An 18,934-nucleotide genomic window follows, 5' to 3' on the forward strand; every position below is an offset into this window, starting at 1 on the left:
TTTTCCTAGTTTTTCAGGTTCTCGAAGGATTCCCTGGATTACTGGAGTCATATAGCATGTTCTATTTTTGTCTGGTTTATAACAACAAAAGCGCACTCCACTGCTATTTAATCAGTTTATTTTACAGTGCAAGGATGACGTGTTTCGGCTCAAAGAGTCCTTGTCAAGTGATGACTCCCATCAACCAGTGAGAACATATACAAACGTGAATCATAGACATAATAAAGTACTACCACTGTATGCATTCAGGCAGCAACAGTAACTGAATTAGCCCGTTCCATTATATATTACTAACGAAAATATTAGGGAAATAAAGAAAAATGATCAGAAAAATTTTAATTACAGTACGAAATATGTGTCTGAAAAAGTCAGTGTTATACTCCAGCAGAAGTGTAGTTAATGGTGCTATAGGTCCAAAGAGGCATCATAGATGTGCAGACTAAGTGAAAAGCAAAATATGTGGTACTATCAATGCACGCATAACCTGTGCAATCACCAGGAGTTAAAATATTTTGATATATATCCACCATGATCTATATGGGTAGAGCATGGTCATCATTATCATAATCATGAATTTAACATTCATGCAATCTCCCTCATTATATATCCCAAAGAAAAGCGGATGATGACCCACACACAGCGTCTTGACGATGCATAAAATTTACTAAATGAAGTCCAAGTTGGCAAAATGTGGTTTCACGTGCCCATCATCACATTTCAGGCACCAAATAGTTGAATCATGTCAACAAACTCATTAAGACCACTAGAAACCATATGACCCGAATGTCTACAGTGATTCATACAAAACAAATTCACAGGAATAATGTAAAAATTAAATGTTATGTATCAGGCTATTTGTGTTACTGCAGAAAAAAGAAGGATGCCTAAAATTGGGAACATACTGGCCAGCAGGGCATAATTTCTAGCAAGCAGCATATTATCATAGGTTGCTTGTTTCCGGTCCAGGGAGGACCTGGCTTGACAGTTTGGGCTGGACTGTTCCCTTGAGGCACAGGGTCAAGACTGATTTGCATATGGCCAGGTCTAAACTGGGGTGGCATGGTGAGCAAAAGAATGATGGATTTAACCCAGACCTCTTGACTGGGGGAGAATGTTTTGATTTGTTCTGCATTCCGTCCATCAATTGTGTGTCTTTTGTTATATTAACATACTTTTTTATTATCTTTGTTGGTTATCATTTATGGTCAAACCTATATTATTTGTAGTATTTAGTGGTTTTTGGAAATATTGAAGTCTATTTTTTAAATAAATTTGCAGTGTGGCAGAGTGATGCTGTCGTGCTGCAATTGTTCTTCAGTGAGCATTTTGTTATGGAATTTGTGGCCTTTTTATACTGATTTTAATTGGAGAAATACTTTTATTTTTTAACTGCTTTAAAGTTTAATTTGATAGGTTGGTTTGAAACTAGTCTGAATGTTTTTTTGCAACATTTATGGTAAATGCTAATGAGCCTTTTTGTTATTTAATGTATTTTAATTTAGTTTTTACTATATTTATCTCTATGTATATATTACAGGTAATAGTTTATTTTATTAGAATTATGTTGATTTTCCAGGGTTCAATACTTTGGTTTTCATGATTGTTGTTATGATTCCTTAGTTTTCATGTGTAGACAATGTTTTGTATTTCTTTATTTTTGTTTATGATATTTTTTCAGCAATATTTTTGTGATCGATATTTGAGCCTTTGCAGGTCCAGTATAGGGTTATAGTATATATAGGTTTTCAGTATTTTGGGCAATTTTGTGTATGTTGATATTGTTTTACTTGATACACTGTTATACACCCCACAAATGTAGCAATCATGTGTGGCAGACTCACTGGTCACATTAACCCCACCATTTGCCTGCTGGTTATTGATGCTCCTGTAGCAGTGTAGCGGATGAGGTTTGTGCTCCTGCCCTCCCCATGGCGGATCTTGTGTGTGGGGTGCTGGCATGGCAGCTTCACCTTTGGAAAGTGGTCATGGGGTGAAATTGTTGAGGCAGTTCTATGTTTTTAGAAGCTTTCCCAGCTGGTTACAAGCAGGAGTTCAGATTCTGTGGTCTCCAGGCTAAGTTGTCTACTGTGGCAAACCTTCAGCAATTGCGACCTCTGTGCAGATCGGAGCTTCTTACTTTGGCAGCTACACAGCTTCACTCTTCCTTATATCAGTAGCTGCAGCACCAATCTTTTGAGCCATCGGTGGGATATCAGGCATCACAATGGTACTTGATTTTTAACAGGCTCTATGTAGCTGCCACAGGAATCATGCTGAGAGACCACAGAAACCCCTTCACTAAATGGGTCAATCCTGGTTTTGCTCTGAGGAATAGTCAGCTTTCTCTGGGTGCTCCACATGCTGGGAACATGCTGGGCACTTTCTTGCGGCCAATCTCTTTTCCTGTATGTTGAAGGACACTCCTGCCCTCTCTCAGCAGAAAGGCAGGCTTCTAGGCACTTCTGCAAGACCCTCAGCTCCACTAGCAGAAAGTGCAGACTTCATGTGATGTTCCTTCACACCTGCCCTGACTACACAGCAGCTTTTTACATACTCTATGAACTTGCGACTGGACATAAAGTAGTGTGGTTTCAATACTTCTTTTGTACACATTTTCCAAAAAGGGGATGTGGCTCCACAGACTAAAGCTCCTTACCTAGTCTTGGTTGGTTCTCTTTCCAATATCATTTTCAGGCTTCTCCAAAGACTCAGCCATTGTGCAAAGTGATGGTTCCCACAGAAGGTAGCAAAGTGACTGGTTCCAAACAGGAGCATCCAAAACAAGGGCAAAATGAAGTGTGAGACGCCTGCACCTGGCTGTCAGCAGCCTTCCTGAAGCAGTAATCAGGGATAGACAAATAGAAGACTTTGACTTGAAATGTCCTCACCCTGAACAACCAACACTGCAGTCCCAACACTCAAACTTACCATCTACCCCATGGCAGTCCTAAAAAAAGAACAAATTAACAGTCATTTTGTAACAAGGCCTTCATTGAATTTCTAAACGTAGCTGAGTCTCCCTGTTATGTTATTTTATGGCAGCTTATATAGCGCTCGATTACACAGGGGTGTCCTGGCGCTAGTTACCTTTCCATTACATAAAACAGCAGACGTAATGGGAGATGAATGTGTCATCACTTAACAGAACTATCTGTCAAAAAGCCATGTTTTCAGACTTTTCCTAAAAGATATTAAATCAGTGGAATGTCTGAGATAGACAGGGAGGTCATTCCAGGTTTTCGCTGCCCTGAGTACGAAGCTTTGACCTCCCAAAGTGGCTTTTTTAATGGCTGGCACTGTAATCAGGTTGGCTCCAGAAGAGCGAAGATTCCTTTTCAGTGTATACCATGTGAATTGTTTCATCAGATATTCAGGTTCAATTCCATGTAGTGCCTTGTAAACCGCACACAACGCCTTGAAGCAAACTCTATTTCTCACTGAGAGCCAATTAAGTTTTTTTATTCCTCTAGAAATTGAGACAAACTTTGGTATGCCGGTAATAAGCCTAGCTGCAGCATTTTGCAGCATTTAGAGCTTATTCATAAAGCGTTCCTGGATGTTTAAGTACAAGCTGTCCATCATTTCCTTTGGTTTTGCTGTGTTCGCCATAAGTTGGCAGGGTATGCTCAGACGTGAGTCCCTTGCTCACTTTGCCACTGGATTCAAGCAAGCCTGGCTGAAGACGGCTGAAATGCCAGAAACCGGTCCTAGGAAGCTTGTTTCCGGTCCAGGGAAGACATGGCTTGGCAGTTCGGGCTGGACTGTTCCCATGAGGCACAGGGTCAGACTGATTTGCATATGGCCATGTCTGAATTGGGGTGGCAGAGTGGGCTAAAGAACGGTGATGGATCAAACCCAGATCAGTTGACTGGGGGTGAGTGCTTGCAATGTTCAACACTCCGTCCATCATTTCCTTTGGTTTTGCTGTGTTCGCCATAAGTTGGCAGGGTATGCTCAGACGTGAGTCCCTTGCTCACTTTGCCACTGGATTCAAGCAAGCCTGGCTGAAGACGGCTGAAATGCCAGAAACCGGTCCTAGGAAGCTTGTTTCCGGTCCAGGGAAGACATGGCTTGGCAGTTCGGGCTGGACTGTTCCCATGAGGCACAGGGTCAGACTGATTTGCATATGGCCATGTCTGAATTGGGGTGGCAGAGTGGGCTAAAGAACGGTGATGGATTAACCCCAGATCAGTTGACTGGGGGTGAGTGCTTGCAATGTTCAACACTCCGTCCATCATTTCCTTTGGTTTTGCTCAATTCCATGTAGTGCCTTGTAAACCGCACACAACGCCTTGAAGCAAACTCTATTTCTCACTGAGAGCCAATTAAGTTTTTTTATTCCTCTAGAAATTGAGACAAACTTTGGTATGCCGGTAATAAGCCTAGCTGCAGCATTTTGCAGCATTTAGAGCTTATTCATAAAGCGTTCCTGGATGTTTAAGTACAAGCTGTAACAATAATCAAGCTTTGATAGGACCAAAGCGGTAACCACCATCTTTTTACTGCCCAATGGCAGAAAAGGCAGATTTTTTTTTATTGTTTTAAGGACAAATGTGGTTTTAGATGAAACTGCATTTATTTGGTCTACGAAGTTAAGTTTGTCATCAACAATTACACCTAGGTTCTTCGCCTTCTTCGCAGGTACAGGAAGGGAGCCCATGGATGACGGCCACCAGTTGGGGGTCCAAAAGTTAGGGTCATCACCGAATAGAATTACCTCTGTTTTGTCAGAGTTTAGCTTTAGACAATTGTCCCCCATCCAGTTGCCTACTGCTTCAATGCAGTCCTGAAAACGTTTCTCCAACCCAACCTCCTGCCCAGGTAGCAGGGAGACCACAATTTGGGTGTCATCTGCGTACGAGGTAAGATCAAACCCAAAATCATTAATGAGTGGGGCCAGTGAGGAGACGTATACATTAACCAATGTTGGACTAAGCGAAGACCCCTGTGGGACTCCGCAAGGCAGCACAAATGGTTTAGAGTGGTATTCGCCCAGAGACACCGCCTGAACTCAGTCCGAAAGAAATGAATGAAGGAGTTTCCACGCTCTGTTCTGGATCCCACAGGCTTTTAAACGGTCGATCAGAAGATCGTGATGGACCGCATCAAAGGCCGCGGACAGATCCAGTAGGACCAAGGCCGCTCTACCACCCCGGTCTACAGCTTCCTGATCTCCTCAGTTGCCTTAATAAGGGCTGATTCAGTGCTGTGTCCCTCTCTAAACTATATTGAGTGGGATACAAAGCATCCACCCTCACTTCAGTGTTTGTGTATTCACCATACAGCCACAGGAATGGAGTGAAAATACTTTGGAGAAGCAGTCCCAATACTCCATCTTGTAACCTGCTAAACCAGGGGCATCCAAAATGGATCCCACTGGCTTCAGTATTCAGACTCGCACAACACACAGGGTCCTGATACAACACATGCACTACACACTTTCTGTACATACACACCCTCAACATGCACACCGGATATTAGCTCAAGATTCTGAGTTTAACCCTTGGGTGCCAGGCCTTTTCCCCCTCCTGTGCCTGGCGATTCCCTAGTGGGTGGGTGTCATGATGAGATAGTCTCCTCATGGGCACAGCGTGACTGTGCTCCATGACGAGACCATCTCGTCATGGGCACAGAAGAGGTTAACATAGTAGAGGAACTTTACTTGAGAGAATCTGGTAGGCTTTCTTCCCCCGATACAGGGAAAAAGGTATGGTGACACGACCGATTCACAAAACATTGCATCTCTCCCCACCTCTGTCGGTGACCACACACACAGGTATATGCAGACCTGTCATAGAAAAGGGGAAAGGGTAATGAGTTAAGAGAGAAAACGGAGATATAGATCTTCACCAATCTGACTTTTCACTTTTGTTGAACAAGGATGTCTGGAGTATGTAAATAACTTGTTCATAGGTGGTTCTATGCTTAACTATAATATTGAATGGACATACAGTAGCAATATCTCTGTGTAACCAGCTCTATACTTTGCTGTGGGACTTGTAATTCTAGAAAACGAAACAAACTAAGAATGTGTAGCTCAAATTTTATTTAATTTTTTTTTTTAAAAAGGGCTCCCATTGAACCTTAACCAATCCAGTGGTGTAGCCCTTCGACTGGAGGAGCATGTCAGCCAAAAGATCTATGCAATTGATACATAGAAAGCCCTCACTCCAATCCAACAGGTGTTCAATGCGATACCAGCTCCAATGCATATTGGCCAAAAGGTCATAATCACAATGTGTGAATATATACATATTATTTATATATATATATCAAAACAATACCCTTTCTGACATAGAGTGCTGCATAAATTATGCAAAAAAAGAAGCAGAGAACTCTGGGAAGTTCGGGTGGAGAGCAGCTCCTGTATAGAGCACCTTACAATGCCAGCAACACTCTGAATTTGCTCACCTCAAATGTCTGCTTTTCTATCAAAATGTTTAAGCATAGGATTAGCACATTCAGGTGCGGCTCCTCCGCTAAGGCGGAGTAGCGTCGCCCCACTGCTCTGAGAGCAGTGAAAAAGGAAAAATTAAATGACAATAACTTTGGGGATCATTACGACGGCAGATGGCCCACCATCCCGGCGGGCCTTCGCTATTGGAAAGCAATTTTCCCCCTGCCACATTACGATGGCGGGGGAATGTGACCGTGACCGCCAGGTATCCGCCACAGGCAATCGTTATGATTGCCTGGCGTAGAGGTGTGCATCCCTAAAATAGTGGCGTGCCTAGCAGGCACCGTCCTCCAAATTAGGATGCTGGCTTCAGCTGCCATTCCATGGTGGCAAAACCGCCATGGAAAAGCTGGCGGGGATTAGTTTTGGGGGCCCGTTGTGGGCCCCCCTTGTGTTGGGGGAGGTGTTTGTGTACTTGGGGGGTACCTATGGTACCCCTACATTTCACTGCACCAAGTGGCAGGCACTGTGTGGTGCTTGCCACATAGTGCGGTGAAATGCACAACATGCATTTTTGACATCGCGGCAGGTGCTGCAGTCGCCGCACCCACCGCAATGTTAAATTGCAAAATGCGACCGCCATGGTGGCGGTCGCATCCTAATTGGGTGTGCAGGACGGCCATATGCATGGCGGGCGAACTCGCGTCTGCCCACCATCGTAATGACCCCCATAGTTATTATCATTTTATTTTTCGTAGCCATGGAGTTAGGTTAGGGTGGAGCTGGGGTCACAGGGTGAGGAGTGGCGGGCAAACTCTAAGTGCACATGATGGTTTGGCTGGCCGTCTTGGGTTTGCCAAACAGTCATGCACACTTTGCATGTTCCCCACTAGGCTGTAATGTACAGCCTGGAGAAGAACATTCACAGGCTCATAGTCCACTTCTGAGTGCTGAACCATAGCGCTCAGACGCATCACAACGCTGCATTGCAGCAGTGTGATTGGCTTAGGAGAGCCATTGTGCTTCCTGCTTCTGGGCGTGTGGAGTGTATATATATATATATATATTCACTGAAAAAAACCATAGGTTTCAGGGGCGTTATAGTTAGCTGGACATTTCCCTTGTTCAAAACTCTAGAAATTCCCCTGTTATAGTTAGTTCAGCTAACTATAACTCGAGCCCCCGCAATGCACTGCTGATGACATCACATATTACATCACTCATGACATGGTCAGTGACATCACTGATGACATCACTGATGACATCTGAAATGACATCACTGATGACATCACTGATGACGTCATCCAGTGAGTGTGTGTTTCTGTAAATTTTAAATATGTTTAATATATATATAGAGAAAAAACCTATGGAAGAATGAGTGGGTGTATAAGTGTGTGAATGGATGATTTAGTAGGTGCGTGACTGACTGTATAAGTGAGTCATTAAACATATCTTACTGCAGACTAGTGACTAAACTGTGTGAATGTTTGTATCTGTCTGTCTGTTGGTGTATAAGCGGCTGCATGGTTTTGTGAATAGCTATATGAGTGTCTCTATGGGTTATTGATTGGTTGTCTGAGTATCTGTTTGGGTGCCTGAGTGTTTGTGTGGGTGGGGTGTGTGTGACTCTGTGCATACATGTGTGAGTGGGTGATTCTATGGGTGCATGGTTTTAAGAGTGCATCTGTGATGGACTGTATGGTTGGGTGAGTGTATGTATGGGTGTGTTAGTGATTGAATGTATATCTCAGAGTAACTACATATGTGAAAGGCAGTATATATGTGTGTAAGAGTATATAAGTGGGTATATGTGAGAGTGTGTGATTGTGAGAGTGGCTGTATGGATGAGTGTGTGCTTGTATCAGTGATTGTATAAGAGCGTAAGCATGTGGTACTATTTTTATGAGTAAGTGATCTTGTGTGTGTATAACTGCATAGGTGAGTAAATGGGAGTGTGATTAATTATTTGCATGACTGACTAGGTGTGAGTACCTCTATGGATGATTGGTGGTGTGTGAGTGTCTATGTAGGTGTATAAATGCATATGATAGTCCTGTACTGAGTGACTGTAAGTATGAGTGACTGTACAGGTGAGTGAGTGGATGTGTGTGTAGATCTAAGAGTCAATGAGTGGGTATGTAGTTATTGGTATTGGAGTATCTATGGTTTTGAGAATGGACGTCTGAAATTTTGATTGAGTATATCAAAGGGTGTGAGAAGATGCACTAATTTATCACATGGATGACGTCATCAGTGATGTCATCAGTGATGTCATTTCAGATATCACCAGTGATGTCATCAGTGATGTCACTGACCATGTCATGAGTGAAGTAATATGTGACGTTATCAGCAGTGCATTGCGGGGGCGCGAGTTATAGTTAGCTGAACTAACTATAACAGGGGAATTTCTAGGGTTTTGTACGAGGGGAAATGTCCAGCTAACTATAACATCCCTGAAACCTATGTTTTTTTCAGTGAATTTCTAAGGTTTTTTAAATGCCAATTCCTAACTATAACGCCCCTGAAACCTATGGTTTTTTCAGTGAATTTCAAAGGTTTTTTAAATGCTAATTCCTAACTATATCAGGCCTGAAACCTATGGTTTTTTCAGTGAATTTCAAAGGTTTTCTAAATGACAATTTTGAATGTATTAATAGTTATACTGATTTTTTTGATACTGATTTACTACATTTTTTAAACTATTTATTTCTAGATATATTTTTTTAATTACATTATACATTACAATACAAAATATACTCTCTCAGAATGAATTACTTTAGTTTAAATACTTGGCAAATAGGCAACAGACTTTTAAGTACAGTAGTTACAGTTGTTGCAATGGGCAACACAATTTCAAACACAAAGCAACATTGAGCTCAATGTGAATTTCTAGTTAAATGCAATTAGTTACTTTATGGATTACTTTTCTAACCACATGACTGGATCCTAGATTCAGTCCTTGGACATCTCCTGTGAACAGTTGAGTAAAAGCGCTTTGGTTACAGTAGTGATTTTTAAGGAATATTATTGTGTTTTAAAAGTTGACACTTAGAAACTTTTTCCCATAGAATCACCAATGTTATCCTACAGCAGAAAAATCACCTAGCAGGTAAGTAGTGTTATCGTTACTTTTTCTTACTCAGTGGTGGATCCTGGATCCAGCATAGGCCAACCTCCTGTAAACAGTTGAAAGAATGTGTTTAAGTCATACAGACGATTTTTTAGGAATATTTTTAGTTTGTGAAAATAGACACAGAAAATCGTCTGGTGAAAACCACACAATGGATTCCTATGGAAGGAAATACAAGTTACTGGTAAGTACGCTTAGAATTACTTTTCAGGGTCAGTGCTGGGCTAAAAGATGCAGCCCTGGGCTCTCTCCTGATAACAGGTGAGTAAATCGGAATTCGTAGTTCGGCTGATTTTAGAGGAATATTTGTACATTTAAAAAATGGACACTTAGAAAATTTTCTGGTGAAAACTACACAATGGATTCCTATGGCAGGAAATACAAGTTACTGGTAAGTATGCTTAGAATTACTTTTCAGGGTCAGTGCTGGGCTAAAAGATGCAGCACTGGGTTCTCTCCTGATTACAGGTGAGTAAATCGGAATTCGTAGTTCGGCTGATTTTAGAGGAATATTCTTTCTTCCAGGAGGGGGGCCGCGCGGCCCCCCTCCTGGAGCCAAAGATGGCCCTGGGGACCGCCACGCCCCAGGGCTGGCTCCTGCAGTGTCCCGGGGTGCCCACGCGGCTCCCGCCCTGCCATAGCAAATTGCTTTTACAAAAATTGTAAATCTTTACTAAAATAAAAACTTACCACTTCGAATTAAATTAAATGTAATTTTATTAAACTAAATTATTAATACATAATTATCCAATTAGCATAAACAATAATTAATTTCTCAAAAATCATTAAATAATTATTCACTTAAATATTTTACATACCTAATAATCTATATAAAAGATGAAACAATAATTAACAAATAAAAAATATTACTATATAATGTAATAATTACATAATTTGCATAATTAAACATCTAATCAACTACTCAAATTGTACATATTGTAAAAAGAATATTATAAAAATGTAAACATATACTAAAACCATTGACAGCAAACTAGACATGACTGCACAAGTCAATGCTGTCACTGAGACCTGCTTCAACAGCTAGAAGACACAGAGAAAGATGTTCAAATGGCTCCCAGGCAACACAAGAACGACTGTCACTCATGCCCTAGTAGTCACCAGCAAGTTCGATTTTGAGAACGCCCTCTATGCCAGGATCACAAAGCAACTCACTAGAAGACTACAGGCCTTCCAGAACCCTGCAGCCAGACTCATCCTCAACCTCCCGCACAGAACTCACAATACACCACACCTCAGGGAACTATACTGGCTTCCAAAACAGAAACACGCTCAATTCAGATTCACCACACACACATTCATGGCGCTCCACAAGTCAGGCCCCACTTACCTGAATAGTCATATCTCTTTTCACCAACCATCCAGACACCTCTGCTCCACAGGATTCCTACTCGCCAAAATCCTATGTATACACAGAACCAGATCAGGAGAGCAAGCATACTCTCACACCACTCCTAAAGCGAGGAATGGCCTCCCTCTCCACATCAGAGCCTCCTCATCTCTTGATTCTGAAAGTAGCTGAAGATCTGGCTTTTCAATCAAACAACCTACCAGAGGTAGGGCTAGGCACACACACCTGCTCAGTGCCAGTATACCATTGCAGGTGACAGTGTGCTTACAAATACCCATAACATTACAACAAAGTAACATCATACTCTGCTCCTCTACACAACAAAAAACCTGCCAATAATTAACGCCATTCTAAATAAGCTCAGAAAGAAATCAATAAAACTACAAAACAATTACATACAACTAATAATAACAAAGGGCCTAATTATGTTGTCAGGAGGAAAGCCTCCGACAAGTTGTTGGAGACTTTCCGCCCGACATAATATGTTTCAGTCCGACCACTGTATTAGGATGACAGAGATCAGAGTGAAACCTGTGGGGGGATTCCAATGCGCTTCCGACGGGCTCAAGGAGCCCGTCAGTGCATCGGAAGGAACTATAATCCCCTAATAATGGAGGAACCAGGCTCGGCTCTGCTGTCAGGTTTATGATGCCACTTTCTGCCTGCCTTTTCATGGCAGTCCGCCTGCTATGAAAATGCAGATGGAAAGTGACTTTGGGGGCCCACAGCAGGGCCCCCTTCCCCCCTGGCCCTCCCCTAAACATCCCTGCACCCTGTGGCTGGCACAGTGAGGTGCCTGCCATACGGTGCAGGGATGTTTCCAAACATCCATTTTGGTATGGCAGCTTGTGCTGCGGCCTTTCTGCCTGCTGCACAAGCTGCCGTAGCAAAATGGATGTTTCTGACTGCCCTAGGTGTGGCTGCATCCAAATTTTGAGGTCGGAACCACTAATCTATAATTGGGTGGTTCCAGACCGCTACGGTGTCGGGTGGACGCAAGTCCATCCAACATTGTAGTTAGTCCCTTAGTAATAATTAAAAGCACACAAAATCATAAAACATTACAAAATACAAAATCGATATTATGTAGACCTATATTTAGAAAACGATATTAAACACTTTCCAAGTTTGATATTCTTACCTGTAATCTTCTGAACCATGATATCATGATATTATTGTCCCCACAATATCTTTTGACAATATTTACGTCACATGATATTTTTGATATAATATTAACGCTAAGCACCCTTCTAGAACTTCACTGCTTGGTTCCAATAAACGTAAAATATTTCTCACCGACAACTTTATTACTTGCCCAATTGTGAGCAGATTTGCCCTCTGGAGGGTCTGGAGAACAATTATTGACAATTAGTCAATTATTATTGACATACAACTTCTTCTCTCAGTGTGCCTAATTTTCCAGTCATATAAACAAGTTAATGAAAGCCTGCAACATATTTAAAAGTCGTAATATTATACCTGAAACATAACTGGTTTTCACTTACAAATTTGTTAAAACAAACAGATAAATTTAATTACCATATTATAATCTTTATAGAAACATGGTTGATTTAAGTTTTCCATGTTGATGGGTATGAAACATTTTTGATATTGTATCAGGAGCTCCCCTCACCCTATGGCAGACCCAAAGACCGTTATTTATTTGGGTTACTCTCTCGATTGGTGGTTCAATGAAATACATTTTTTAGGGGCTACCAATATCCAAGTTCTGAAATTACATTTTAAGAAGGCAGGTAACGAGCTTCTCTTAAGTGGTAGATACTTTACCTATTAAGAACCAGGTTTGCTCGTTGCTCTCCAATTTAGACTGTCAGCAAACTGTGGGGCTCATTATGATGGCAGGCGGAGGCACAACCGCGGTGCTGGCGGAAAATGACCTTTTCCGCACTCTAGCAGTGGTCTTCATGCCTTCCATATTAAAATGGGTAAACATAGCCCATTTCCCGTCCGCCGCGGGGCGATGTGAACCGCCAGAAATTTACACCCGCCAAAGCGGCGGAGGGAGCTAATAGAGACCCACCGCCATGCGGAATGACGTCCCGTCCGCCGTACAAATCGCGATGCCCCAAACAGCCCATCAGACCGCAGTGGAGCATCCACCCACCCGGAGACAGCGGAAGCATGACAGAGGAGCGCGAAACCAGACTTCCGGTCCCCTCCACCCAGTCCAGACCGCAATGGATCGAGCTCTTCAAGCCTTTCCGCTGCTGTACCTCATCCACTACCAGCAAATAATGCACCGTCGCGGACAACGCAGCAGGTACGCTAATACACTACTCCCCACACAACCACAACACACAACTCCTGTGCTGATACACAGTTCCTGTCCACAGTAGACACTCTAGTGGGGACAGGAACACATCCCCAAGTGTACCCACACATGTCCTACCTGTCAGAAACTCACCCATTCGCATCAGGGTCACCCATCAACTGCGAAATCACTGCAATCTCCCGGTCACGTCACCACAGCAGTGAAGATGTAGGAAGACCTATACACAATGTAGTAGGCAGGGCCAGCGCCAGGCACTGGCAGTCCACAAAGATTAACAGGGCTCCACCTCCACCCTGCACACACTATGCTTATCACACCCATTTGGGAACATGCTGTGTGCCCCTCCTGTGCCCCCTCTGCACAATTAATCTGCCAGGTGTAGCCAGACCTTGCCCCTCACACACCAAAGGTCAAGGGAGTCTGTCTTGGAAGGTGGGGGTGAAGCGGAACACCCTGCACAGAAGCTCAGTGGCTATACAACCCTCCTCCTCACACCTACCTTCCACTCATGTGAAGCAAACTGAGTATAATTACAAAATGAATACTCACACTGCATATGAACATCCACTGAACTGTTCACAGTGCCTGTCAAGTCACTCACAAACACCCCACACTGACACTCTGCCACATACTCATACCATAGGTCAGCAGCAATGGAGGATAATAAATGGGCCAGCCAAAAGTGAAGTGGACAGTGCTGGAAAGTCATGGAGCAAGCCACATAGCATGTGTACATCACATGCAAGAGAAGGAACATATCACACCACCCTTAGGCCATCAAATCAAACATGGGTGGCACAGTGAGTGGAATTAAACCAAAGTGACCTCCATGCAACAACACAGGGAGACATCAAGGCAAGCCATGCATAGGCACAGGGATGATAGACAGGGCCCGATTCACAGAACTAACTTAAGACAAAATCCTAAACTTACTACCATTTTGGTATTCACAGAAGGCACTTACTCATTTTGGCATTCACAGAAGACACTTACTCACTTCGGTATTCACAGAAGTTAGGAGTCCTAACTTTAGGACTCCTAAATGCCTTCTGTGAATACCGAAAGTCTTAAAATTAGGATTTTTCTCAGTTTAGGAGTCCTAAAGTTAGGACTCCTAACTTTACTACTAGAAAAACTGAGAAAAATCCTAGTTTTAAGGCTTTCGGTATTCACAGAAGGCATTTAGGAGTCCTAAAGTTAGGAGTCCTAACTTTACTACTACTAAATTGAGAAAAATCCTAATTTTAAGACTTTCGGTATTCACAGAAGGCATTTAGGAGTCCTAAAGTTAGGAGTCCTAACTATACTACTACTAAACTGAAAAAAATCCTAATTTTAAGGCTTTCGGTATTCACAGAAGGCATTTAGGAGTCCTAAAGTTAGGAGTTCTAACTTTACTACTACTAAATTGAGAAAAATCCTAATTTTAAGACTTTCGGTATTCACAGAAGGCATTTAGGAGTCCTAAAGTCAGGAGTCCTAACTATACTACTACTACCAATGTGTACTCAAAACAAGCCCAGCAACAAGAATCCACCTTGCTGCATGTGACAGACACACAAGTATTGCACACCACACATGCAACACACATCTGAATGTATCACACAGCAACAACTACTCACATACAACGTTGTGCAAATAGAACATCACACACACATAGCATCTGTCAGTAGAAAGAGCCAACACAGGCCAAACACTGCATACATCTACAACAAAAACACAACAGATGCACATAACAATCCATCACATTGCAAAGTCAGCTGCACATCATGGGGATGCACACCAACTAAATCAGTAGCACACACATCTGAGTGCCACACCATGTACTCCCACAACACAAATCAGCACAGCACACAGAGAACATCACACTCAGGAAGGGTAGCCGCAACTCAGCAAACACATATACAACTTAGCTATCACCCACAGATGCACAACTCAGGGACACCTAGGTGCAAACAACATGACAAGAGGACTGTGCGGCCCAAACATTTGCACCGTACATGAGCAACCATGACAGCAAACCAGTAAAAGAAAATAACACATAACTAATTGGGAAACTGTCCTGAGTAGCACATTGGGCCTGTACACAGATCAGCCTCACACAGCATAGTGTCACACTATGAAGTGCTGGGGAGGCTCACACACTGGTAAGCCATGGGGTGTAAGACATGAGATTGAAGTGGTGTGCACTTCAGTAGTGGACTGGTGAGGAGTGTACAGTACACAAACACATAGAGGAGTGACTCACAATGTGTATGCATCAGAAGCACATACAGGGGATGGCATGGATTCCACATACCACAAAAATGGGTCAAGTGACAGCAATGCATGACAAAACTCACAATTAATGTCAGTGTGGCTGAGCAAGTGTGCACAAACAGTAACAAGACCCATGGCTGATCAATAAAACACAACACAGACTTGGCTGTCACACACTCTGCATACTCACAACTAGCAGCAACAACAAGTAGGTGTCCCCAGGAGTGCAAGGACACACCAACACACTACACAGTGTCCAACCTACAACTCCTACATGTGCCCACAATCAGAAGCACATGGCATACAATTGAAACACACAGGCACTCATCTTCTGGGTCATACATGTGTGCAGTTGGCATTACAGGGGCACACGCACATCAACACTACTGACAAAGTCACCCGCTTCACACTTTATGACCATTCAAGTGCACACATTCAAATTGACCCATGTGACTAGGAAGACAGGCCATCTCAAGATGACCATACATCAACACTGCTGTTCACACATCAAGAAAGATCACATGGATATGATGGACCCTGGCCAGCACGCAAGTAATCCTGTGGATAGAATTCACCTCTGTTCTGGTATTGCATCATAACATGACATGTGTACAATTTAGCAAATATGACCATATGATGAGTATGATAATAGTAGATCATCACAAACACCCATAATTGCACCCTCAAGCCTCAGAATGAAGAACAAAAGTGCCTCTCACCACTGGAAAACCCTGAAAACGCAAAAGAAGCAATTGGCAATGTTAAAGTGGCATACAGAGCATTTGTCACATGCAGCCATATCCATACAGAAAACACTTTTATTTAGCAAGGACACTGACAAAGCAGACAACAGGACTAACTGTCTTTATTAGATATCACCAAGATAGGCATCAAAAGTAGACAACAGCAAGGCCAGTGGCCAGTCCATAGTTCAAAGGAGGTACACGTGTGCATGAGAACCTGCACAGGGAATGGGCATCCAAAGTTACAAACAGCAAGGCCAGTGGCCAGTCCATAGTACAAAGGAGGTACATGTGTGCATGAGAACCTGCACATGAAATGGGCATCCAAAGTTACAAACAGCAAGGCCAGTGGCCAGTCCATAGTACAAAGGAGGTATATGTGTGCATGAGAACCTACACAGGAAATGGGCATCCAACGTTACAAACAGCAAAGCCAGTGGGTCTGTCTTTGGGAGCCGCTTTTGGGACGGGAGTGTCCTTGGATGGGGCTGAATTGGATGCATGTGAGCCTGAGGCCTGCTTCTCGACTTGATGCCCCTGAGTGCCACGTGAAGGGCTTTTGCCTTTGCGCTCCTGTGTGACTTTTTTTGTTTGGGGGATAGTGTCTGCGCTCTGGGCCGCTTGGGATGCTGCTGTTGCATGCTGCATGTGGAGTGCCTGGAGCCTGAAGGCTGTGGTGTGTGGTCACTCTCGTCAGATGTTGCCACTGGCGGGGGGGTCACCGAAGGGACTGGAGCTGGACTCTGAGCCTGTGACAGCTGAATGGCTGCCGTCACTGTGGAGGACAAAGACTGAACAGGTCTGTGTAGCCCATCCACGTCAGAATGAATGCCCTCCATGAAGGCAACTACCTGTGCCAACTTCTTGTCATGATCCTGGAAGGCATTCATAAGAGTAGTCTGGCCCACACACAGCTGGCACAAAAGGTCCACAGCCTCAACACTGACGGCAGCAGGGGAGACAGAGGCTGGGGCAGCGGTGCCTGGGGGAAGCACACTTTTCTCTTCTTACTGCTGCGGGCACATGTAGCACTAGTGGAAGTAGCTTGGAGGGTGGGCACTGGACGATGTTTGGTGGAAGAAGAGGCAGATATCCCACTCCCTGTGTCTACCAACATCGAGGAGTCACCGCTTGCGTCAGATGACGTTGAGGTTGGTGTTTCTGGGCGTGATTCTTCAAGGGCACTCCTGTCCCCCTCCGAGGCGCTGGTCACATCAGTGAAATCATTTGTAGCAGTAGTGCCAGAAGCCTCACCACTGGTGTCCGTCCCCTATCCTTCTGTGCCCTCGGTAGATGCTGCAAGGGACAGAGACGTATGTTCAGTTTAGTGCCATACTCACAAACATCATATGCAAACAAAGCACAAAACAAGATGATGATACCTCCATGTTGCGCACACCCCTGTGCAGTCTGCATGTGCAACCTTAACGCAAAGCCCAAAAGATGCATGGTAACATGCATACTTGGCATTAATGACCCATGTGATGTTCACACAGCCAAATAGCTTGCTCGTGCCTCCATGTAACCTGACATACAGACTCCTGTAAGCATACCTATGTGCCTGTAGGTGAAAAAGATGTACATCTCAACATGTTGTCACAGTCACATATGGAGTCACTTTAAGGGGACAACACAGACTCCAAAATGTCCTTTTGCAATGACCATAAGCTCCTGCTATCCACCATGTTGTGCTTTGTGAAGCACAACTACAGTTGCACATTGGTGTCAGATGTGTAGTTCACACAATTTCGAAGTCAGGCACTGCACACATCGACGACAGCACACTAAGATGAGGCACACTGCCGTTCACTGCCCAGTGATGTCCATTACTCCCCTAATGCAGCAGATGCCATAAGGCCACATCTCAGCATGCTATGTCAAGGGCCATTACATTAAACACATGAGAAAGTACATGTAGCGTAAATGCATGACAGCTGCACTCAATACAGAGGCCACTTGCAAGCCATAGGATCACACTAGAAACACCAAAGAGCTCCGCACTGGCTCAGGGTTGGGATACATGCAGTCACTCACACCCAAAGTCACACTTCGCAGAATACTCACCCCCAACTTGCTGCTGATGGGCCTTCAAACGTCCATTTAGCTCTGGCTGTGTCACTGCCAAGATGCGGGCCATTAGTGGTGTCATGCTCGTGCGCGCCAACCTGCCAGTCCGAGAAAGCAGCCCCACTATCATCTCTGCCACGTTTTTGCTCAGATGGCAGATTTCATCCCACCTTTTGTGACAGTGTGTGTGCCATCGGTTGGAGACACCAAGTGCCCACACCTTGCGTGCAATGGCCCTCCATAAGGCCTTACGCTGGTGGACTTTAAGCTGCAGGAATGGGAGACAAGAGGAGGAAATATCAGTAACACTGGGTTATGTACCACTTTGTCTCAGTACAGGCGCATTCACAAACTTAGTACAGCTATTCAAATATGTTTAGCAGAGGCCATACAGCATGACACGTAGTACATTAGCATAAGACAATCGTACCTAAATGCATGCAGGTATGAGGATGGACACAGTACCTGGCCATCTCATGCACATGCAGAATGCCAGCACAGAAAGCAATGTGAAGAAGGCCCACATCTTCAATGCAGGTTGTGAGTGACCAAGACATACATTACATTGTAAATGATGTTTCGGGGCAGAATCACTGTGTCCAACAATGCACACCCCTCAATGTCCTTGGCCTGTGAATGGTTACCTGTGTCATGGAGGTCACAGTTAGGGACATGA

The sequence above is a fragment of the Triturus cristatus genome, chromosome 5_1 (assembly GCF_964204655.1).
Source record: "Triturus cristatus chromosome 5_1, aTriCri1.1, whole genome shotgun sequence".
NCBI lineage: Eukaryota > Metazoa > Chordata > Amphibia > Caudata > Salamandridae > Triturus > Triturus cristatus.